Source organism: Elephas maximus, chromosome 4 (genome assembly GCF_024166365.1).
Source record: "Elephas maximus indicus isolate mEleMax1 chromosome 4, mEleMax1 primary haplotype, whole genome shotgun sequence".
Classification (NCBI taxonomy): Eukaryota; Metazoa; Chordata; class Mammalia; order Proboscidea; family Elephantidae; genus Elephas; species Elephas maximus.
In genome coordinates this window covers 74,490,947-74,515,822 of record NC_064822.1, presented here as the reverse complement: position 1 = coordinate 74,515,822, position 24,876 = coordinate 74,490,947, and the positions used below count along the sequence as shown (strand labels likewise).

General features: G+C 37.6%; 1 protein-coding gene across 2 annotated transcripts in view; it reads left to right on the top strand.

Annotated features, from left to right (window-relative positions):
• The first annotated feature begins 296 nt into the window (after positions 1-296).
• EPS8 (epidermal growth factor receptor pathway substrate 8) overlaps positions 297-24,876 on the top strand; it is a 210,915-nt gene continuing 186,335 nt past the window's right edge. The window contains exon 1 of one of the 2 annotated variants that reach the window (XM_049882556.1): positions 297-316. The gene's annotated coding sequence lies outside the window, so the exon portion shown is untranslated. The other variant, XM_049882555.1, reaches the window with a different exon arrangement.

Genomic DNA, 24,876 nt, shown 5'->3' with positions numbered 1-24,876 from the left:
CGCGCAGCGCGCGCTCGCTCGTGCCTCACGGGCACACTGGGCATGCGCAGCGCGGCTGGCTTTGGCCGCTAGCGGACGAGCGGGCGGGCAGGTTCAGACTTCACAGGCATCGGCGGACGAGGCGGTCTCGCCAGGCGCGAGGCCCGGACGGTGCTCTCTCTGAAGATCTCTGCAGCGGGACGCGGAGGGAGCTCGCAGCTCGAGGAGGAGCGGGAGGGCGCGGTCCAGGTCGGGAGCTTTTCCTGCCCGCCGCCTCCCTCTCCTGGGCTCGCGGCCCCTCGCGGGGGAAAGCCGCGGCCCCGTGGGCGGAACCGAGGTAAGAGTCCCTCCGCGACCGGCGCCCGCCGGGGTCCGGCGGCTTTAATTCCTCCCGGATTTAAAAAGTCCGCCTTTGTGTGCTGGCATCGGAGCAGTGCCAGGCGCCGCGTCCGCCTTCATTCACTTCGACTGCTTTCAACTGGTGTTGGGAGCCAGGTGTGCGAGGGCACTGCTACCGGAGCGCGTCGGCGCGGCTGGTCCTGGCGCCGCGGAGCCGGTACCGACCCGTGCCCGCCGCCCTCCGCTCCCGGAGCCGGGGAAGGGTGGGCAGGGAAAATCCAGTGTCTCTGCCATGTTTCCTAGTAACCTGAGCTGCCGCAGATCCACCTGCGCTTGTCCGGACGGTGGGGCGACTACAGACCGAGTGTTCTTCTCGCGGCTGATTGTCTTGAACTTGGCGTTCGAGAGCCGCTCTGCCCAGCCCACTCCCCCTCCTTCCGCCTCCGCCAGTTGAGGGGTCTTTTCAAAGCAGCCCTTTGGGACAAGGTCCCACGTTTGTTCACTCCCTCAAATTAAGGTAGCTCATTCTTTTTGAATAGTCATTTAATAATTCCTGTTGACTTTTTTTCATAGCCAGCTCCACTTTACTCACTTACCATTTGACTTTTGGGAAGACGGCCTGGTGTCATTACCAGCTAATGCCTTTGGAATGGTTGCACCACTCGTTAGACCCAGCTCTCTCCTTGGATGCTAACTCTTTTTACTTTCTTTTCAGGGCTTACCTGTATGCAAAATCTCGTCACTCACTGATTGCTCAGTTCCTTTGCAGTGTTTCTAAAATGGTTCGTTTCCCGTAGTGCCCCGTAGTACTGCTGGCATGTTTTTGGGGGCAGGACGCCTTGGTGTCAGTATTTCAAATCTGTAGACATCTACAGCGGTGGAGAATTAGGGCTCGGAATCCTGCTTTACAAATTGCCTTTCAGTGACGTGTTGATGCTTTTCTTTAAAAAGTTTTAGCTCTTGTCTGGGATAATAAGGGTTGAATAGGTAAAATAGCTAATGTCTTAGGATAAGAGCCCAGAAAAACTTAGTTTCAGATGTGTTGTATCAGGTGAATAGTTTTGGCTTTGTCTTTTTAGAGAGAGAGGAAAATTAGGATTCCGGGAAGGCTTCTTTGTGTGAAAAAATCCAAAGTAACTGTTGCGCGTTGCTTCTAATTTATTTCAGTTGAAAGGACGCCGTTCTTCTATAGCTCCTTCGGTTTTGGAAAGTGCGCTAGTGATTTAGTGTGGTAGTGAGTCCATTTAAAGTCAGTGTCATCCTCTCCTGTATACATATTCTATCTGGGGCTGGCTTTTTCTAGACATATTGGTATAGTTCTTAAGTTGCCTGAGTGGAAAATTTTTGGTCATGGAATCACACCTTTACTTAAAATTTGAAAATTAAAACATTTTATAGACTCTCCACATAAAGAGTAGAGTAAAATGTATTACAAATGTAACAATCGTTTCTCAAATGCTTTAATGCAAAATGCACAGATTAAGATTTTTAAAAATTTCACAAGTCATTCACTTTACAACAGAAAAAAAAAAAGGAAAGGAAGATTTGTTTTTAATCTACTAAGATAACCACTGTACCCAATATTTTGTACCTTCTGTTTGTAATTTGGAAACGCTGGTGGTGTAGTGGTTAAGTGCTACTGCTGCTAACCAAAGGGTCGGCTGTTCGAATGCGCCAGGTGCTCCTTGGAAACTCTATGGGGCAGTTCTACTCTGTCCTATAGGGTTGCTATAAGTCGGAATCAACTCGAGGACACTGGTTTGGGTTTGTAATTTATTTTCCGCTTTCCAGTGTCGTTGAATGCCATTATATGATAATGTTCAGCCTTTTATAGTGGGGAATATTTTAAGTGAAATTGTATTTAGGATGCCATTTCTTTAAATTGATTTATTCCCTTTTGTTCCCTATCAGTACACCTAATATATAATTTTGAACACTGCTTTATTTTTGAGCAAATGTAAAGATTTCATTAATTTTTTATGTCTAGCTTTTTCCTGCTTTCAAGTTTTTATCTATGCTGATTGACATTACTTGTCAGTCCTTTTTTTCCCCATGCTGTAACTGACATAGGCTTGCTACTCCCTGTTTTTAGCCTTTTTATTTGATACTTTTCAAATCCTAGTCCTTTTCTTTTTTCTCACTGTACTACATACCCTTTCACCCACTACTTTTTAATCTTCTCCCAACTCTCCTCTTTTCTTCGTTTGCTGATACTGAATTCTGCAGAAGCTCACTAGGACCATGGTATGTGACAGAAAATATAGTTACTATCATATGTGTGTGTATATAATAACTTCTCAGATTCTCTTGTTAGGAATTTAAAGTTCTGTTGGGTATTTTAGCGCCAATTTGATTTATATAAAATTTAAGTTAGCTTCTCTGAGTTGTATTAAGCGTATTTGGCAGTTATTTGGATCATCACAAAACAACCAAAGTTAATGATAGGTTACAAGCTTTCAGACATCTGCAATGGTATGTAAGGACAAAAAATGGAACTTTAAAGTACTCTGGCTGCAGTACATCTCTTCTGGGAATTACTGCATGAAATTGTTTGCAGCTGTTAGTGATTGAAAATATTTTCTTAAGAAAAATTCTGTAATGGAATAGTTACAAACACTTTAAGTTGAATATATGCAAGGAAAGTGTTAATATTCTTCAGTGCTTCACTACAACCTCAGTGCTTTTCTAGATGCATTCCTAAATGTAGTTTTCTTAATAGGCTTTATTCTTTAAGAGCTTTAGATTTACAGAAAAATTGCTAAAGTAGTACAGAGAGCTCCTATATACCACCATTGCCCAGGTTTCCCTCTTATTAACATTGTACATTAGTATTATATGTTTGTTACAATTAATGAACCAGTATTAGTAGATTATTATTAACTAAGAAGTCCTTGAGTGGTGCAGATGTTTAATATGTTTGCCTGCAAACCTAAAGATTGGAAATTCGTGTCTATCCAGAGGCTCCTGGGAAGAAGGCCTGGCAATCTACTTCTGAAAAATCAGCCATTAAAAATCCTGTGGAGCACAGTTCTACTCTGACACACAAGGGGTCGCAATGAGCTGGAATTGACTTGATGGCAACTGGTTTGGTTTTATTATTGACTAAAGCCTAGGCTTTATTTGGATTTCCTTACTTTTTATCTGATGCCCTTTTCCCCTTCCAGGATTCCATCCAGGATACCACGTTACATTTAGGCTCCTCTTGGCTGTAACAGGAAACCCTTGTGGCGTAGTGTTTAAGTGCTACAGCTGCTAACCAAAGGGTCGGCAGTTCAAATCCGCTAGGCGCTCCTTCGAAACTCTATGGGGCAGTTCTACTCTGTCCTATAGGGTCGCTGTAGGTTGCTATGAGTTGGAATAGACTCAATGGCGCTGGGTTTGTTCTTTTGTTTTGGTTTTTGGCTGTAAGACTTTGTTAGACTTTACTTGTTTTTGATGACCTTGACAGTTTTGAGAAGTACTGGTCAGGTATTTTATAAAATGTACTTCCATTGGGATTTGCCTGTGTTTTCTCATGAGTAGGCTGGGGTTATGGGTGTTTAGAAGGAAGATCATGGAGATAAAATGCTGTTTTCATCACATCATATCAGTATATAATTTGTGAGTATTGGTGTTGATCTTGAACACTTGGCTGAGGTAGTGTTTGCCAAGTTTCTCCACTCTTTTTGTTCCCTATTGCCATGCTGTACTTCTTGAACCCAAAAACCAAACCCATTGCTGTCGAGTCGATTCTCACTCATAGTGACCCTATAGGACAGAGTAGAACTGCCCCATAGAGTTTCCAAGGAGCGCCTAGTGGATTCGAACTGCCTTCCTTTTGGTTAGCAGCTGTAGCACTTAACCACTGCACCACCAGGGTTTCCATACTTCTTGAAGGAAGCCACTTTTGGGAGCCCACACTTAAGGAGTTGAGAATTATGCCCCCTTCTTTGAAGACAAAAGAGCTCTGGTGTCGCAGTGGTTGTTAAAGTGCTTGGGTGCTAACTGAAATGTTGGTGGTTCAGACCCACCAGCTGCCCTGTGGAGAAAGATGTGGCGGTCTGCTTCCATAAAGATTTACAGCCTTGGAAACCCTATGGGGCAGTTCTACTCTGACCTGTAGGGTCGCTGTGAGTCAGAATTGACTTGATGACAGTAGATTTTCTTGAGAACAGAGTATCTACATAAATTATTTGGAATTTTTCTGCATGGGAGATTTGTCTCTTCTCCCCCATTTATTTATTTAGTCATTTATATTGGTGTGGACTAGTAGATATTTATTTTATACTTTGGGTTATAATTCATTACTTCTTTGTTTATTTTGTTGCTCAAATTGTTCTAACTTTGGCCATTGAGAGTTCTTTCAGTTGGCTCATGTACCCTATTAACTACCCCCATCAGTGTGAGGCTCTTTTTTTTTTTTTTTTAAAGCACTTCCTTACTTTCTGACACTACACGATGCTCCAGGCTCCCCTTATATATCTCCTGCTCCAGCAGTCTTAGAGTCAGCCATTTCTCTAAGTAATCTGGTTCCTTTTCTTGGAGAATGGTATTAGAAACCAAGATCTGGGTGCTAGGCATGCTTCTTGCTACTCGTGTCACTGTTTCTAGGCCCTCTTGTATGACAGAGCAAGAAAATACATGTGTGTATACTTAACTGGACCAATAAACAACATCGTGATAAATGGAGAAAAAAATTGAAATTCATGATTTCGTTCTACTTGAATCAACAGCGCCCGTGGAAGGAGCAGTCAGGAAATCAAATAACATATTACATTGGGCAAATGTGCTGCAAATGACCTCTTTAAAGTTTTAAAAAGCGAAGATGTCATTTTGATGACTAAAGTGCATCTGACCCAAACTATGGTCTTTTCAATTGCCTCATAAACATGCAAAAGCTAGAAAATGAAAAAGGAAGAAGAATTGAAGCATTCAAATTGTGGTGTTGGGGAAGAATATTGAATAACCCATGCACTGCCAGAAGAACAAACAAAATCTTAGAAGAAATACAACCAGAATGGTTTTTAGAAGTGAGAATGGTGAGATTTCTGCTTGCTTCCTTTGGACACATCATCAGGGAAGAACAATTGCTAGAAAAGGACATCATGTTTGGTAAAGTAGTTGGTCAGTGAAAACAAGGGAAATCCTCAATGAGATGGCTTGACACAAAGCCACATTGATGGACTCAAACATACCAATGATTATGAAAATGATCAGGACTGGACAACGTTTCATTCCATATACATAAGGTCACTATGAGTCAGAGCTGACTTGAGGGCTACTAACAACAACATACTCGCATGTGCATGTACACGTACATATAAATGTTTCTATATGTAACCATGTGCATCTGTATTAAGCTAAATATGGTTTCATACTGATGTCTCTAATTCTAATTCTTTACTATCTGGGTCATTCTAGACTCTTCCCCACTCTTATCTGTAAATTCTCCAACAGTGAAAGACCTAGCTACCACCATCCGCCATCCACTTAATTGTTGAGCATAGTAGTATGGGAATTACTAACCCACACCTCCATGGGAATCAGTGTTGTCAGTTAAGAGTAGAATGCTCATGTGCAGCTCCTTTTGCCTATAGTCCTACAGACTATACTCATTTCCACTTATTTACCTCAGCACCTTTTCCCCTCATTCACTTTAGCGGGGTTGTTTCATACGCTTGTAATACAGTTAAATTCTTTTGTCTTAATCTACATTCCATCCTGGAGCCCTGAATGATTTTTTCTAAAAAATTGCATACATTGAGGTTTACTCTTTTTGCTGTGGAGTTCTGTGGGTATGACAAATGCATAATGTATCCAACACTGTAGTATCATACAGAATAGTTTTACCATGCTAAAAATCCCATGTTTCACCTCTTCATTCTGAGCGCTGTGTCCTCCTGGCAGCCACCGTTCGTTTTCTGTCTCTCTAGTTTTGCTTTTTCCAGATGTTACATAATTAGAATCCTATAGCTTTTTCAGACTGGCTTCTTTCACTCAGTAATATGCGTTTAAGGTTTATCCATGTCTTTTTGTGATAACTCATTTCTTTTTTTCACTCAGTAATATTCCATTGCCTGGGAGTACTACAGTTTGTCCATTCACTTATTGAAGGACACCTTGGTTGCATCCAGTTTTTTGCAATTATGAATGAAGCTCTTATAAACATTCTTGTGTCGGTTTTTTGTGGACTTAAGTTTAAACTCACTTGGGTAAATAATTAGGTATTGTTGGAGTGTATGGTAAGATTATGTTTAGCTTTGTAAGAAACTGCCAGACTGCTTCCAAATAGGCTGCACCATTTTGCATCCCACCAGCAAGGACTGAAGAATGTTCTTGTTATTCCACATTCTTGTCAGCATTTGATATTCTCAAGTTTTTAAAGTGAATTTTAGCCATTCTGATAAATGTGTGGTGGTATCTTATTGCTGTTTTATCATCCCCAAATGACAGCTTAGGAAACCCTGGTGGTGTAGTGGTTAAGTGCTACGGCTGGTAGCCAAAAGGTTGGCAGTTCAGATCCACCAGGTGCTCCGTGGAAACTCTATGGGGCAGTTCTACCCTGTCCTATAGGGTCGCTATGAGTTGGAATCGACTTGATGGCAACGGGTTTTGTTTTTTTTTTTTAATGACAGCTTATGTTGAGCGTCTTTTCAGGTGTTTATTTGCCATCCGTATATCTTTTTTGGTGAGGTCTGTTTAGATCGTTTGCCTATTTTGTAGTTCGTTTATTTGTTTTCTTATTGTTGAGTTTAAAAAATTTTTTGTATGTTTTGGATACAAATGTTTTATTAGGCATGTGCTTTGCAGATATTTTCTCCCAGTTGTGGTTTATCTTTTTATTCTCTTAACATGTCTTTCTTAGGTCAGATGTTCCTAATTTTAATAACGTCCAAGTTATCAACTTCATGGATTGGATTTTAGTATTGTATATAAAAATTGGTTGCCAAACCCAAGCCCCCCAAGATTTTCTTCTGTATTTTTCCTAGAAGTTTTATAGTTTTGCATTTTGTATTTACGTCTGTGATCATTTTAATTTATGTGAAAGGCATACAGTCCATGTCTACATTCATTTTTTTGCAAATGGATGTTCTGTTGTTCCAGCACCAACTAAATGCATTTTTAAAGCCCAAATAGATTACACATTAGATTTAGAATTGAAAATATTTTTACTTGATTTTCACATGCTCTTCAAAATTGCTTAAAAGAGAGAATGGAAAAATGATTTGGAAACTAAAATGTGTGCTGAGATTGGTTCCGACACATTGTATGTAATTCATTCCCTCTTCCTCACTAACTCAGATTCTTTTTTGTGGAAAATGGAATTGTCAGTATAGAGTAACATCTGTCAGTCCCTTTAGGTATGACAGATATGAAACAATAAAGTTTTATTTTCCACAAAATGGATCTAAAATAAGGGATTTGCAGGGTATGTGGTTAGCTTTGAGTTGGAATCGACTTGACAGCAACAGGTTTTTTTTTTTTTTTTTTTTAATGGTTAGACAGATGAGGTGTGCAGCATCTAGAATCCTGAGACATAACTGTATGGTCTTGAATCTTATCTGGTTCCACTCTTCTTGCCAAAAGTGGCTTTTTTCAAGTAACTTTCTTTTGGTAAACACTTTGCGTTATTGAGGTCACAAATATTATGTAAATTTAGAACCACAACCCCCAAGAAGCATCTAGAGAGATCTGACATAATAATAATAGGTTTCCACTGTTGAGCAACATCTGTGTGGCAGGTGGTATATACATTATCTCCTTGAATCCTTAAAAGAGCCCTTTAAGGCTGGTCACTTTATCATATTATATAGATAAGAAATAGGCTCAGAAAGATAGGGGCTTGTCTGTTGTCCACAAGGGGAAGAAGGAACAGAGTTGAGATGGGTACCTTGATTTTTCTGACTCTAAAACCCATGCTATTTGCATATGACTGTTCTGCCTATCATAAAAGAAAAAGGGCAAGAATAGTATCGGAGTGTTGTATGGTTTTATTCTTTAACACTGTACACTACTTAAATGGTGCTGAGCTAGACAGGAATGGCTCAAAAGAGTATGTATTCAAGATCCATGGAGATTCTTTGAACTTTTTTCTGGTCACTGATCATCAAGGCATGCATCCCACTGATTGGAGGTTTGTGCTGTGGGAACATGTTTCAAGGAATGAGATTCTTTTAAAGAAAGTAAATTGTGAGGGATTTAGAAAAATAAAACAAGTAATGGTTGCATTACCAGTTGTTTGCCTCTCTTCCTCACTGAATTATAAGTTTCTCAAGAGCAGGGAACTGAGTTTCATTATCTTTAAATTCCCTGTAGTGTTTAAGTGTAGCACACGATACACACTCATGAGATGTTTGTTGAATAAAATTAGTACTTACTACCATACTTTTACAGTATACAGGCTAGAAAGAGGATGAGTTTTTCCTCACACAGGAAGTTGGACATTATTAATTTCATTTTTCATTCATTCATCATTTATCGAGCATCTGTTGAATATCTGTTCTGTGCCAGACACTGGGAATACAAAGATGAGTAAGACAGGATCTCCACCTTCTGTCATCAGAAGACCCAGAGAATAGAGGCAGTCAGGCAGCCATTTCAGTACAGTGTGGTGCTAAGAAAACAACAAAAACAAAAACCAAACACAGTGCTGTCGAGTCGATTCCGACTCATAAGCGACCCTATAGGACAGAGTAGAACTGCCTCATAGAGTTTCCAAGGAGCGCCTGGTGGATTGAAATTGCGGACCCTTTGGTTAGCAGCCGTAGCACTTAACCACTACGCCACCAGGGCTTCCGGTGCTAAGAGAAGTATATATTAAAGAACAAAGCAAAACAAAACAAACCAAAAAAGCCAAAGTGCTTTGAAATCAGAGATGTTTTACCTGCCTTGGTTTTCTTTTCTGACTAGTAGAATTGATAACAGTACTTACGTAACATAGTTGTTAGTAGAGGATTGGGGGGGAATATATATATATCTCGAAAACTCTTTGGAGTGCAGTTCTATTCTGACACACATGGGGTCACCATGAATCGAAATCAACTCTACAGCAAATATATATGTGTGTGTGTGTGTATATACACACACACACACATATACACACACACAATTTCAAAAGTGGTTGACTCAAATCTCTTTTGAAAGAAGTACAGCCAGAAAGCTCCTTAGAAGCAAGGATGGTAAGACATCATCTCACAAACTTTGGACATGTTATCAGGAGGGACTAGTCCCTGGAGAAGGACATCATGCTTGATAAAGTAGAGGGTCAGTGAAAATGAGGAAGACCCTCAAGGAGATGGATTGACACAGCGGCTGCAAAAAAACGGGCTCAAGCCTAACAATGATTGTGAGGATGGCACGGGACCAGGCAGTGTTTTGTTCTGTTATATGTCAAGTTGCTGTGAGTCAGATTGGACTCGATGGCACTTTAACAACAGTACGCCCCCCTACCAAACCCACTGCCATCAGTTTGTTTCTGACTCATAGCAAGTGCATAGGGTTTCTGAGGCTGTAAATCTGTACGGAAGGAGACTGCCACATCTTTCTCCCATGGAGCCACTGGTGGTTTCAAACTACAGACTTTTCAGATAGCAGTCAGTTATCTAAACCACTGCGCCACCAGGGCTTGTTAACAATACATCAGCACATAGTAAAAGGGAGAAGCTCTTTGTTGCTGAGGAAGTAAAAACCAGAAGGTTGTATTTGCGTGTCTTATAGGGTGATATTTTTTTCAGCCAGGGATTCGAATATGAGGTGGGGCTCTAGGGCATTCTAGACAGAAGGATGAATATATCTGACATGCATAGAAAAGGTGGGCATGATGGGAGTGGTGGGAAATTATGCAGGTTCCGGTATATAGAGACTATAGAATGATGAGAAAGAACTGAATAACTAGTTGTTTTTCATTTTTATAAGTAATAATACAGTAGAGTATTAATTATATTGTAGTAGGAGAAAATAAAGACACCAAACCTGTTTAAGAATTGTGTGAATTGTCTCTTCCAATCATATTTCTAAATACCACCCTTTTTGTAGTGGATAAAGTCTTGTGTTCTTTTTCAGCTCTGTGATACTCAAGTGATTACATGAGACTTAAAAAAGGAGAGTTGCTTTTTTTTTTTTTTTTTAACCTAAATTAGAGGTCGTATCTCAGTCTGTTCTTTTATTCAGTAGCATAACAACACAGGAATGTAACATACCACGAAGGCAGGATCTAGTCCCATTTGAGCCAGTTCAGAATCTGAGCCAGGAACAGTTTCTGAACAGAACCTGGGAATGTGCTAAAATTATTTGTTAAATGGATGAATTGTGTACTTGATAAGGAGGCTAGAGTTCTACTGTTGAGAAGTTGTGTTTTGAATATAAGAGCGGGATAAAAAAGGAAAAAAAATAGGGAATAAAAGAAGATAATGAAAGAGAAGTTTGTATTTGAGGGGAAAAACATTGTTAAAAACCGTAATTGAAAGCTGTTGATATAAACTGCATTTTATTTAGAACCATTTGAATATCGCCTCTTAAATATTCTGTTGTTGAAATAAATGCATATTAAGATATTTGTTGGTTTAATGCGACAATAGAAAGTTTCTGGTGTCTGAAATACAATGTTTATCACCGTTAAACACTCAGTGTGGTTTTTCTGATTCTAATATTTGTAACTTTCTATAACGTTGTAATTATTTATAATAGTTTTCATTAGAAAACAAAATGTTTAAAAAATTAAGTGACAAAGCTAAGCCATAAAAAAAAGGTGTGAAATTCATCACTTCTGAAAAGACACTGAATACAATTTATTTAATTTTCTACAATCATTTTGACATGGAGGTTGATGATAATTTTAGACTTGAATGTACAATAGGATGGTTTTAAGTACCCTGACTTAAAATTTAAAGTTGTGTGTGATAGTAGAAAGGGATGGTACATTTTAACTGCTTAGTTAGTGAAAGTTGGTCACATTTTAAGATCTTACTTTTTGGGGGGCCAGGATTTCTTGAAATTCGGTTTGTGATAACTTGGTAAATTAATAATTGTTTTCTACCAGGATGTGCAAAGTCTGCATTTAATTGTTTCTTTCATGTATGGAAGAAAATAGAACAGTATTAAATTTATTTAGACTTCCCTTTTTTTTTCTTCCCCATAAAAGCGTGCTCAGCTTGTTTGTGTGTATGTTTGTTTGCAAGTAATCTCCAGCATCTCTTTCCAGTGTGTTTTCAAAACTGTTTTATGACAAACTGTATATGTTTTGAGGCGCCCTGGTGGCACAGTGGTTTAGTGCTCAGCTGCTAACCGAAAGGTTGATGGTTCGAACCTACCAGTCACTCTGCAGGAGAAAGCTGTGGCAGCATGCTTCTGTAAAGATATACAGCCTTGGAAACCCTATAGGGCAGTTCTACTCTGTCCTGTACAGTCGCTATGAGTCGGAATTGACTAGACGGCAGGGGGTTGGGAGGCTGGGAATATATTTTGGTATTAAAAATGTTACATTTTAATCTAGGATTGTTGATATAGAAACTTCATTTTTAGGTTGAGTTGTCTTTATTTTAGTGTGTTTATATTATCAGAAATTCTGGTGTATAGTCTGTTTATTTTCAGTACACGGTCCTACAAAGTGCAGTGTTATATATTTTTTTGCATCTCGGGATCATTTTAGTCAAGAGAGAACATTAATTTGTTGGTGGTTCTTTTATTTAGCTGTTCTGTGGACCTTGTTAGATTCTGAATAATTTAAAAGCAATGGAATTCTTTCTGTGATAAATATCTAATCGTTGAGCCAAATCTTGTAGCATTATTCACATGATACTCATGTATGTAAAGGTGTAGCATTAATATGTAAGACAGAAAAATGTGGTAAAGTAGTTGTTGTTAGGCATTGGGGGAAGATGGCCCTCTGAGAATTTTAGTGTGTATTAATTCATAAATTTGTTTAAAGCCTTATCACTTCTGCTTTTAAATGGATAATCCATGATAGCCAAGCCTGAACAACAATGATTAAAGAATAATGTGAAGAATTATAACTTCACTTACATTTAGGTATGATCAGTTCTAAATTTTGGTATACTAGAATATTTGTTTTTTTTTGTAGGATTATAGAATAAATTAAGTATGTAAAGCATCATTTTTTCTTTTTATGTTATTTTAATTTTCATTATGTTTCTTATCCAGACTGTTGAAACAGAAAGTTCCAGCACCAGTTACTACAAAACATCCAGTGCCCTTGACTGTTCTACATTTTTTTAACTTTATCTTAAGACTTGCTACTTTCCATGGTCTCATGTAGAAAACAGTCCTATAAAAATCTTAAAACTGATAAATGACAATGTGGGCTTTCCCTTGCCACCCGTTCTCTACTCAGTTCCCTCCTTTTGCTTTCCTCCATCCTGTAGCCCAATCTCTGGTGCCTTTTCAGTCCTTAGATAACTTTAGATGAAGAGTGTATCTTTTTCATAGCTTTGATATCTTTCCAATTACTATTCTAACTCTTTCTCACTGCCTGATAAGAACTCAGTCATGGAGAGAGAAGACTAAATAAAAGAGACATTCATGGTAGTTGTGACAGTGAAGGTTTAAGCTGCTAGAGCATTTGAAACAAAGGGGTGATTGAAGCACTCACTACCTTCATCTTAGTTGTATAGTAAGTAAATTATTTTAGAAATAGTTAAATCTCATTATGAAGATAATGAAATCTTGTCCAGGGTAAATACATAAACAGCACTTAATTTTAACTGAACTGTGTCTTACTCTGTTCAATATTTATACTAATTAGATGGTTTTGTATATATATTAGGATACATGTTTGGTGAAATGAGTTTTTTTATGTGGCCTTTTGCTTTGGTTGTTTGGGAAAACAGCTTAAGGGGTTTTCTTCCCCTAAGCTCTGAGGAGTTGGTTATCTTTGCCTTAGTTTTCTGCCCCAGAGGGTTTGCTACTTTTGTCCAGGTTGATTGACATTTCCTGGGTAAGCTGTAAACAGCTTGGTTTTGATACTTTTTATTTGGTCCTGGGCTGCAGCCTACCCTGTGATTGGTATGCACCTTGCAGGAATTGGTCAATAGATTATGCAAATGAGGTGAATTGTAGCCTAGCCATGCCTCCTTTGCCAATGAAGGGTCTGTGGCCTATTGAGGGGATCGGTCAGTTTGTGGCCCTTACTATGTGTGTGTGTGTATGTATATGTGTGTGTGTGTGTATATATATATGTGTGTGTGTATATATATATGCAGCCAGCCCCACAGAGGTTAGCAGACAGAAAGAAGCAAGAACAGAAGTAACGGGAAGAAAATCAGACAGAAAGAAGCAAGAACAGAAGTAGCAGGAAGAAAGTCAGACAGAAAGAAGCAAGAACAGAAGTAACAGGAAGAAAATCAGACAGAAAGAAGCAAGAACAGAAGTAGCAGGAAGAAAGTCAGACAGAAAGAAGCAAGAAGAAAACCATCAGGAAGAAAGAAGAGAAGAAGCAGAGAGAAAGGAGACAAGAAACCACTTAAAAGAGTTGCAACACTGGTCAAAGACTCTTAACACTAAGACTGTGAGAGGCCCGGAAGGAGCCCAGGAGCGAACTGGTGGTGACAGGCCTGGAAGGGGCCCAGTGGCAGAGCCTGTGGTGATAGATGGCAGGGCCAAGAGGAGCCTGTCCTTAGGGGCTGAGAGGAGGCCTGCAAGGTGGAGAGGAGCTGAGAGAGCTGTCCTGCACTGAAGAAGGGAGATTCTGCCTGCATGCTTTTTGATCCTTATTCCTGAGTTGTAGCCTGTTGATTCTGATCCCAAATTGTACCCTGTTCCTTAATAAACCACTTAACTCTTAAGTATGGTCTGTGAGTTCTGTGTGGCTATTGCAAAGGATTAATAAACCCAGAAGAGAAGTAGAGAGTGCCGCGGAAGGGACAGCTGGTATCAGAATTACTAAAAGGCTAGAGAGTAGAGGTGTGGCTGATCCCTACCTCACAGGGATGGATCAGCCTTCGGCTGGTCTTGATTCATATTATCCCCCCTGAAGTTAGACTGGTTAAGGTGATGCAGCTATTACTATTATTCTCACCATTTCACAACATGTCGCTAATTATTTTTTGTTTTTTTAGGAGCCCTTTAATACTGTAGAGAAATTTAGAATTTGGATTCAAATATATCTCAGGTGAAATCATGTAATGTAAAAATAATTTTATGTGAACTACTCCATGGCATTGTCAAAGGCCTTCAAAGAGGAATGAAGGTCTCTTCATCTTACCTCCATGGCATTGTCAAAGGCCTTCAAAGAGGAATGAAAGTCTCTTCATCTTACCTCCAAGGCTTCCCCCACTTCCCGCCCCCACCTCTCACCTGAGTTGTTACCTATACAATTACCATTTTATCTCAGCCAGGCAGTTAGTAGAATAGTTCAAGGCTTATATTGGGACCTGTCACTGGACTACAGAATAGAAAGACCTGAATGTATGGGATGATTTAATCTAATTCCTACCAATTATATTTTGTGTTACATATATGGTTTTCAAAGGCATTTATATGACCAAACTATTATTGTTTGAAAACATGAAATTTTAAATAAGATTCCAAACTCATAAAGTGGTAAAATGAAAGGAAAAAAACTAATGGTGGTAGAATTGGGTAAAGAAATAATTTGTCAGTAACAAAAGTAGAAATACTAAAATTTTCACTAACCTATAGCCATTTTTACCATCCCTGTGCTGTTCATGAGCTACATATAGGGACCTTTGATTTTATGCTATAAGGAACAATGTATTATTTGATGTAAGTATATGTTAAATGTTTATTCAATAAAGTAAACGGCCTTGAGTTTCTATCCTTGCAGGATTTAACAGCTAACATTGACTCTATTAGTCTGATGTGGACATTAATTAAATTTTGGATACTGGGTATAATAAATGCTTGCTGACCTGTGGAGGCGGATTTAGGTCTATGTTAGTTCCTGAGCAAATGTGAACTGGGGAGAAGCTTTTATAGATGAGGTGCGAATCTAAGCCTGCTGGATTTTTCTCTCTCTTCCAAAAGACAGGAGTTTGTTCAGTTTTGCAGGAGCTCTTGAGAATATGGCTTAATTTTTAAGGCCAGAGAAACTTATTTAGCCAGGAGTGTATTATTGTTATTATTATTTTCTGGAAGAGTTTTTAAAAACTTGTAGCTGGGATCATTTCAGCTTCTTCTTCCTTTTTAATTACTCTTGTTAAGTTTTTGTAACTGCTGTCAACCACAGCAATCACTGGAAAGGATAATACCAGGACAAAAATTTCTTTTAAAAGTAAAAATTGTAGCAGAGAAACGTGTAATCAAATACATACTGAATACAATAAAATACATGTTGAATTGTACTTTTTATGTGAAGGTGACTTTTGTTGTCGTGGAGACAGACCTTGTTTGATCCATTTCAACTTTTTCCTGTGATCCTTCTTGTGAAGTTCATATGCGAGATAGTCATATGAGATTACAGGTTTGGCTAAACAATTAGCAGGTCCATTGGCTTAATTCAACCTCGTCTGGTTTCTTGATCTAATAGTCCTAGACATATCCAGCTTGTTTAATAGAAAACCATTTTGTTTAAGTTAGTGAAATTTATCTCTTAATAAATATTGGTAAGTGCCTATTAACTACTGGGAGCTCTGGTGACACAGTGGTTAAGAGCTCGGCTGCTAACCAAAATGTTGGCAGTTTGAATCCACCACCTGCTCCTGGGAAACTCTGTGGACAGTTCTGCTGTATCCTGTAGGGTCCCTGTGAGTCAGAATAGACTCGACGGCAATAAGTGTGTGGTGCATTAATTACTAAGGAGGCCTGGTGGCATGGTGGTTAAGCGCTGGGCTGCAAACCTAAAGATCATTGTTTCCAACCCACTAGCATCTCTGTGGGAGAAGAGACGTGGCCATCTGATCCTGTAAATATTACAGTCTAGGAAAACCCTATGGGACAGTTCTGCTCTGTCATATAGGGTTGCTATGGTTTGGAATTGACTTGACGGCACACGACAACAACACGTTACCTGCTAGTCATATTACTAAATAATGAAAATATTGTAATTAATAAGACAGACAATGTTTCTATCCTTATTGAGCACACCATATCAGAATCTTAAAGTAGGAACTTGAAAGAAGCATCAGACTCTAGGTAAATGGTTAAAAATGTAGAAACTAAAAAATAAACTTTCTGGGTTCTCTGTAATTTCTAAAAGGGTGAAGATATCCACATTTTTATTATATTTTTCTACATGTGCTGATATTGTGAATTTATAAAATATGTATATTTCCAAATTATGTATGATTTGACAATAATTCTAAAAAGGAACATTTGGCATTTAGATGCAGCTTTGGGAAAAATTATAGTATATCAGTACTCCCTTTGAAAAATTTTCAACTACTGATGTCAGTTTAACATTAGATGAGACAAGTGAGATTTACATTATTTTTATAGACACTATTCAATATTTTTGCCTGGAAACTTTTAGGAATGAAAAAGCCATTATTCATAAAATGAAGTCATACTAAAGACTTCAGACTAATTGTATGTAAAGTATTAAATGTTTTTTTGTGTATATGTATATATATAACATTTAATAGATGGAGAAAATTCTGTTATCGTGAATTTAGACAACTTTAAGATCGCCACATGAAGCAACATTGCTTTTGTGTTTTACTTTCAAGAAAAAAAAAAATGTGAACTCCTCCTTTAGGGAAGCCAAGCACTTTCTAACACACCTCTCAAATTACACACTGTTCAAATGATCCTCGCAGTGTGTTTGGCTCATGTGTTTCTAGTTAGGTACTATGAATGAAAGATTCATAACTATCTATTTCGGAAAACTTCTTCCTTATTTGCATTACAGACAGCTTAGTTGTTTGACAGAAGGAGCAGTACTTGCTTATAAATCCTAAGTTAGCATGTATGGGTTGGGCTATGATTGGCGGTGAACTTTTAAGAAAATACATCTGTTCACAAAGTTCTAGATAAATAATTATTTATTGAATCACTGAGTACTGTGTTGGCTATCGACAGATCAAAGTACTCCAGTCTTCACACAATCTTAGTGATTTGGACCAGATGTTTTTATTGCTGTTGTAGAAAGCCTGGCTAAGCTTTCCCTTATCTTGCCTGTTGTATAGTGTATGACAGGATCACAGGGAGGAGGAAGCCAAACAAACTTGCCGGACAGATAGTTGGAGTCCACGGAGTCCTTGCAGCAACCTTGTAACCTAATTATCCAAGCTCTGTCTACCTAACTGAAGAGTTATAGCTAGCTGTATACTCTGAACTTAAGTAACATCAGGCTTCTCTATAAGGGAGAGGACAGGAGGAAAGGATAGATACATAAATCTGTCTCTGGAGTTTTGCCAGATTCATAAGATAGAAGAACTTTTGTTCTAAAAGAAATCTTAATTCGCTATTTTCACATTTTGGTTATTCTGTCTTATATGTGTCTCAAACAAATCATTTACCAGAGAATCCTTTTTTTAAAAAAATTGATGGCATACTAAAAATTATTTTTGATGACTTTTTTTTTAAAAAAAGAAAATGATAGTGTTTGCACATATTCTTAAGATATTGTGGAATCATTTCCATACATTTCTTCTGCATAAATTAGTTTATGCTTTTCTAGTAGCAGTTGTTCAACTGTCAAAATAAAATGAGGCTGTTTTTCACTCATTCAACAAATACTCATGAATACATACAATTGATTATGTTTATTAAAGTCACATAAGATTTCCAGCCTTTGTTATAAATTTTATAAATTGCTATTGCAGATGAGAAGAAATGTTAAGTACCAGTATGAATCACTTTTGTTTGGCCAGTCACTGACTTCTAATTGTCATCTTGCCTCTGTTCTGTATATACCTGCTGGATGTGGATAGGAACTTCTTTCCTCTTCCCATGGTATATAATTCATGTCTTACATTATGTTGAAATGTGTTGTGTCAAAAATTATTTTCTGGAATGATGAAACTGACAGACTGTGTTAGCTAGACTTAACATAATATCCTTTCTAATGAATACTTGTACTTAGAATACTAACTTGGTCTACCACATCATGTCTCTCTTTCCTGCCCCAACAGCTTCTTTTGCCTCTCCAGCTGAAGGGACTGGTAAATCCAGTTTTAAAATATTTCATGCGTCTCCTTTTAACAGTTAATTAGTTCCATGCTTATCTTTCCTACCAACTATATCAGGGTGGAAACCCTGGTGGCGTAGTGGTTAAGTGGTTAAGTGCTATGGCTGCCAACCCGAAAGATCGGTGGTTGGAACCCACCAGGCGCTCCTTGGAAACTCTATGGGGCAGTTCTGCTCTGTCTCTAGGGTCGCTATGAGTCGGAATTGACTCGATGGCAATGTTCTTTTTTTTTATATCAAGGTATCCCCATTAATTCTCTTTCTTCCTCTGAGGATGCTTACGGTTCCTGTGGCTTCAATGAATAAATGCTGATAATGTTTTTTGGTGCTACCAGAAACCAGCCTTGCTGCTGTTGAGTCAATTCCGACTCATAGTGACCCTATAGAGCTGCCCCACAGGGTTTCCAAGGAGTGGCTGGTGGATTCGAACTGCCAGACTTTTGGTTAGTAGACATAGCTCTTAACCACTGTGCCACCAGGGCTTCTTTTTGGTGCTGCCCGAAGCCCAGTGCCATCGAGCCAATTCAGATTCATAGTGACTCTATAGGGCAGAGTAGAACAGCCTCACAGAGTTTCCAAGGAGCGCCTGGCAGATTTGAACTGCCGACCCTTTAGTTAGCAGCCGTAGCACTTAACTACTACACCACCAGGGTTTCCCCTGCCTTTTTGGGGCCAGTGAGGTAAAATTGTAAGGTAGGCCCACTTTGTCTATGGTAACATTACATTTACCTTTTTTGTCTTCCATATTTTATACCATAGGTGCTTCAGGATTGTCCTCCACCTACCCAGGACATGTCATTGTTACCATTCTCTCTACCCTTGTGAAATTAACCATTCAAGTTGTATCTGGCTAGAGAGCCTATGCTTTATAAATAAAATGGTGGGATTGGGCCAGTATGGAAAGTTTAAAAATTGAACCTTTGATTTCTTGCCACTGTCTTTCATAACCCTCCTCCTTCTTAAAAAAAAAGACCTACAGTACTTTCCAGTGAAGATCAGTACCTAATCGAAACACCTATCTGGAGGCAACTTATTTTGTAACCTCAGTTATTTTAGATGTAAGAAAAAAATAATATCTGAGCAATCAAAATAGACAATAAAGAATCTTGAAATATAGGAAGTATGAAGATTTAGAGATTGTATAGTCTAGCTATTTTATTTTACTGATGAAGAAAGTAAAACTAACACAGGTCAAGTGATTTGTGCTAAGAGACACAACTAATTTATTGTAGAGCTAGTCCTCATATCTGGGTATTATTGTCATATGTGTTGTCATATGTCTGACGGTATCTTGAAATGGATTGAAGAGTAATTATATGACTTACAATACTGAACTGCTATTATTTATTTGTATACCTCACGGCTTTTGTGTGCTGTTGAGTAAATTCTGACTCATAGCGACCCTATAGGACAGAATAGAACTGACTCATAGGGTTTCCTAGGCTGCAATCTTTATGGGAGCAGGTTGCTGGGTCTTTCCTCTTGGGGAGCCACTGGAGGGTTCAAACCGCTGACCTTTTGGTTAACAGACGAGTGCTTTAACCATTGTACCATCAGGGCCCCTTTATACCTCATTAGAGCTACATATAAATTTTTTAAAAACTAATACTGTGTTTTTGGTAAAAGTTTACACAGCAAATTAGGTTCCTATTTGACTATTCTATACAAATTGCTCTGTGACGTTAGTTATATGTTTCACAGTGTGTTAACGTTGCCTTTAGTTGCATTCTGGTTGTTCCTTCTTAAACATATAAATTTTTGAAAAATGGGAACTATTTTTTCCCCTAATCTTTTTGTCCAGTGCCAAAATTAGGGCCTGGTTTATGGTAAAGACTCTGTAAATGTATTTATTGAGTAATAAAGGAAAAGTCTTATGCTTGAAATACATTTTCTCAAAGCATTCTAAAAAATATTTAAGTTCTCAATTGAGCTGTCAGAAGTTTATGTAATCCTCAATAGAGCTGAATTATAGTGACTATAGTTTTCTATTTTCAAGGATTTTAAAATTCTGAGAACCTGGGGTACATATCCTACCCCTGTGCTACCAAAACTCCTCGAATAAAATTCTCCCTAGGATTTCTTAAGCATTTAACCAGTCTGCTTCTTTTCTCCATGATAGGGGTTTCTATATTTACTTTCTCTTTGCTTGATTCAGGGGTAGAAGAACTTCTGCTTCCCTTGCCAAAAGGAGATACTATTTTCTGTATGATAAAGTAATTAAATGGGTTTATCTCACTTCAGTTATTCCAATCTTAAATTCTGTTTATGCTATTTAAGTTTTTGTGTTGTGTGAATACTTTTTTTTTTTTTAGTATCATAACTATTCCCCAAAGTTTCTAATGTGCTAATAGATTCATTTCTCAGGTCATTACTAAAGTGATGTGGCTGAAATTCAACTAAATTAGAGATAATGATAAAATATTCTCAAATTAAAGCAAGAAAGGAAAAAAGCATGAAGGAAGAAAAGTTTACTTGGCCATGTTTCGTGAGATAGTTTTGCTCTTTCCAGTAACAAAATGTTATTTTGGGTTGCTTGGGTTAGGACTCACACTTTAATATCCAAAAGTGAAATTCCCTCTAGAGTGGGATACACAATTCTCTAGAGAGCATAGCTCTTCCAACTGAGAGTGCTAACCCTCTGCTGCTTCCAGCCCTCACTTTGCATTTGGTGAAAGCTTCCTCTTACACTCAGTGGCTTAATGCCTAGAGTTCGAAAGGAAAGTTATGATCAGATGACACTTGAGTTTTATGTTTCCTTTGTCTCTTGGATGACTTCCATATGACAGGCATGTTTTCTCCAATTCACTTCCAGAGGCTTTAAAAAAAAAAAAGGAAAAACTGAAGGAAACTTGGGATAATATCTTTGGTATCTCATTTGAGTTCATGATTAAATTATACAAACTATTTTTTTTCTTTTGTATTTTGAAATTAACTCTCAATACTGCCACAAAAAATCCTTTAGATTGAGTTAGCTTCAGAAGTAGTTCAGTTCCAGGGAGAATTTCTAGCCGAATAAAAGAACACATCTTTGACTCCTTCTCCTTTACCTGCCGTATCCAATCTGTTGTCAAGTCCTGTTGATTTCACATTAAAGCTATCCCTTGCCTTTGCTTCTTCCGCTCAGCTTTCACCATTATTGGGTCATATCACAATTTTTTTAAACTATTGCCTCCTAAATGGTCTCTAAATCTGCTTCTGTCCTACTTCATTTCATTCTAATTATTATTTACAAATTATCCTTGCTGAAGCCAAGCTCAGATCGTGTAAGTCTACTTCTTAAGAAACTACCAACAGAAGAAAATTCATTTTAGACTTTTGCAACCTAGTCACTTCCTTTCATTTAAACCTTTGCCCCACTTCTCCTGTTCCTATAAATGACTAATTAGCCCCCTGCATACTTCAGCTTTCTAATTTCTTTGTCTTTGGTATCTCTTCTCTTTACTTGGAATGTCTCTTGGCCTTATCTGCATTTGCAAATCTAATCTATCATTTGAGATAGAGTTCATCTGCCATCATGGGATAATCTTTGTGTTCTCTGATATCCACCCTCTCTCCCTAGTACATTTTCTCAGGATCTCTTTGGCATGTATTTCTGTCGTGTACCATAATTTATCTCTGTGTTTCAGCCACCAGATACTAAGTTTCTCCAGACTTCTCCATATCTGATTTTGCTTTTGTACAGGCCATAAAGCCTAGAGTGGTGCATTTGTGTGTGGTAGAAGCTCAATACCTGTCTGCTAAATGATGAAATAAATGAATCTTTGTCTTGTATATTTTGTCATGAGATTTGTGCCAATAACAACTCAACTTGCAGTCTGAAAAGAAAAAGTATTATACTGGCCACAGCTTTGGCTGAGCCTCAGTTTGAAATACTGTGAAAAAGTTTAATCATGGAGACAATCATAGTGTAGTCTGTTATTTGGAATAAAACCTTCTGGCAAACATGCCTGTTTTTCAAGTTCTTGGTGTCTTAAATGTGGGCTATGATTATTCCCTTTAGCATCTCACAGATTTAATAAGTAAACCATTGTTACAACTTACTCCAGGATGAAACTGAACTCTTGAAATAAAAAGCCAACAATGGTGAGAATATTTAGACTTCACACTTTTCCTTTTCTAGTCATCCCTATGATTAGAGTTTAATTGTCTAGGTTTGTGTAAAAAACCTGTCTATGAGTAAGACAATGAGATCTTTCTGATACTTTCATTAACCAAATCCTCATGAAAAGGGCCCCAAAAGCCATGCTTTAGTGTAATATTTTTACCAAACTCCATTATAAGCATGAATATTTTGCTAGGATGAATAATGCTACCCATTCTTCTTCTGGGTTTTTCTAATTTATTTTGTGGAGTTTTCTTTGGTAAAGTGAATATGATTCACTATTGGTCATTGAGGTAATATTTATTAGGTGATTTTTCTCAACCTAGATTTTTATAATGAATAAAACTCAAAATATGAATATTGCAAATGTGGCAGTGAAACCATCGTGGGCAATGTTCAGCTGCTAAGAATAAAACAAGTATAACTAAAGGATTCTGGTGTCTGCTAGCATCAGACAGAGTGGAAGATATGGTTAGTGTTTAGAGATGTTCACTGGGGAGAAGTTCGGTAGAATCATGAATATTCTCATGACGTGGAATAATTTTATGGAGATTAAACCATAAATGCATTTTATATGTTAAAGTCTTAAGACGTGTTTAATTTCCAGATATTGTACTTAAGGTACATCTGTGAAAAATATTTACAATCATTTTATTCTAATGTTTTGCCAACAATAGTGTTTTACAGTCTGAACTTTTGAAAGTTGATAAATAATTGTAATGTTTTGCTTATTTTACTTAGAATTTTCTGAAGTTCTCTTAAGTATTACCAAGAAACTGTATTTCAGTTATTTTTTCCTTGTTCTTATATTTATACACCAAGTGTAGTGTTTACTTTAATGAGAGAGTCTGCTGATAAAACTTAGGGAAGTAGAATTGCTGTTTTGTGTTAATGAAGGAAGAATGCCATGTAACATTTGCCTGATTTTATCTATTTTGTATGCTTTTTGTTAAGTGCACATCAGTTTCTTTTGTCAACATTTTTCTATAGAAAGAGAACTGCCCTTTTCTTTGGAGTTAGTTTGTGCAGTCCTGGTTACTGAAACATAAAGTGAGATCTTAGTGGGGTGATAAGAAGAGAGATTAGATTTAAACTGGGGACACATGGAAGAGGAAGGGGGATATTTCTTCACAGAAAATTAAAAAAATATAAGAGAAACCTATGCTACTGTAATAATGGAGCAGTTGTAGTTGTACCCTTAATTTTATTTTTAAAATGCCTGTGTAATTTTAATGTCATCTATAAAATGCTAAAAGTATGGTCTGATTAAAATAGGATATATCTAAGAAATGGTCCTTTTAGGTTTTTTTTCTTCTTTTTTTCCCCCACACTGATTCAAAAGGTGTAAAAACCTAGAAAACCCACAGAGAGTGCTAGACCTTCACCTTTTGTCTTTATTCCCTATCGTGTTGTGTTTTTCCTGGTATTATTGTTAGAATGATTTCATGAGGCAAGCATCAATGTCATTTAATGTTAGCCATCCACCTTTTTTTTTACCCCCCGTATGGTTATGTGTGGATAGCCAAGGCATCACTATAATGGAAGGAGATTATATTTGCTTCAGATTTAACATTGTAAAAAACTCCTTTTTTTTCCTTTTGAAAAAAGTGGCTTCTGATTCTGTTACTTAAAGTGTCAAGAGCCCAACTTTTGAAGTGGTATTCTCATTAATTAATAGTTGGTGAATACCGTATACACCATTTTGTGTAACTTGCTGTGAAATATACCCTATTGCTTCTGCTTTTAAAATTCCTAATTCCCAATCTTCCCTTTATCCAATACTATTCAGCAGTTAATTGGATAATCCAGAACAATATTGAATTACTTGAACATCTGTAAGACTCCTTCTACTGCTAATATTCTGTGAGTATTTGATTTTAATTTAGGTTATTTCTCAATTATAATGGAAGAGTAGCATGATTCTCATTTTTAAGGTAATACTTAAGTATCATCCTAAATTGAGAAGAAAACTTTATTTGTAAAACAACAATCAAAAATATCTAGCTTTTATTCTCTGGGGAAAGACGATTCTATAATGTATTTTTTCACTTGAAATGTTGTTTAAGAAATCCTGCTGAGAAGATAGATTTTCAGACAACTTAAAACTGGCAAATGGAAATTTTGACAGGTATTCCTTGAAGGAGAGCTGTAGCTACCAACCATTCCCTTATAACAATCTGTTCATTAGAGTAAGACATAGCACAGTTTTAAACAAATATTTAGTGTTGGGGAACGTGGGTGAGTATAAACCTTGTTTATATATTGTATTGGAAAAATAGGGCATTTAGTTGACTATTATGGAGAACAGAGAAAGAGAAACTAGCAATGTTAGTAATAAAGTACCTTTTTATGAACTAAGACTGAACTTATACTGT